Here is a 562-nt window from a genome sequence, read left to right as displayed (position 1 = left end):
AAAACATCTTCTGCTGCGCTGCTATTCCCTCGTTACCTGCTCCCTGACGTTAACACACCACACAATACCCATCACTTCACACCCCACCATCTTACTAGAAGCTACACACCACACACACCATATCTCACAACACCACCTCGCTCGCAATAATGTGACACACTGCACACTACACACACCCACAAAATCTACCACACCACTACAATACCACACCACACACACATCCTACACCACATACATGCCCGCTGCTGTATGATCGAGCTCATACTATATCATGCCCCAATCTATCACCCCTCGCTACCTCGCGAATACCTACTACCCCTATAGCCTATCCCTACTCCACTCATACTATACCTCTCTCATCCTCCCCTACCCTATCATTTCGCCTCCACATCTATCCACACACCCACTAACAACCACACACACACACACCATCAACAAACACCCACACACCACACCACCACCTCACCAACACACAACAACACAACACCCTCACTACTATATATCTATCACTACTCACCCTCATCTACTACGCATATCCCCCTTATCCTATATACCTACTATT

The sequence above is a fragment of the Penaeus japonicus genome, unplaced genomic scaffold (genome assembly GCF_977035675.1).
Source record: "Penaeus japonicus unplaced genomic scaffold, GWHDUDI00000001_assembly GWHDUDI00000036, whole genome shotgun sequence".
Taxonomy (NCBI): Eukaryota; Metazoa; Arthropoda; class Malacostraca; order Decapoda; family Penaeidae; genus Penaeus; species Penaeus japonicus.
Note: the sequence above shows the minus strand (reverse complement) of the source record.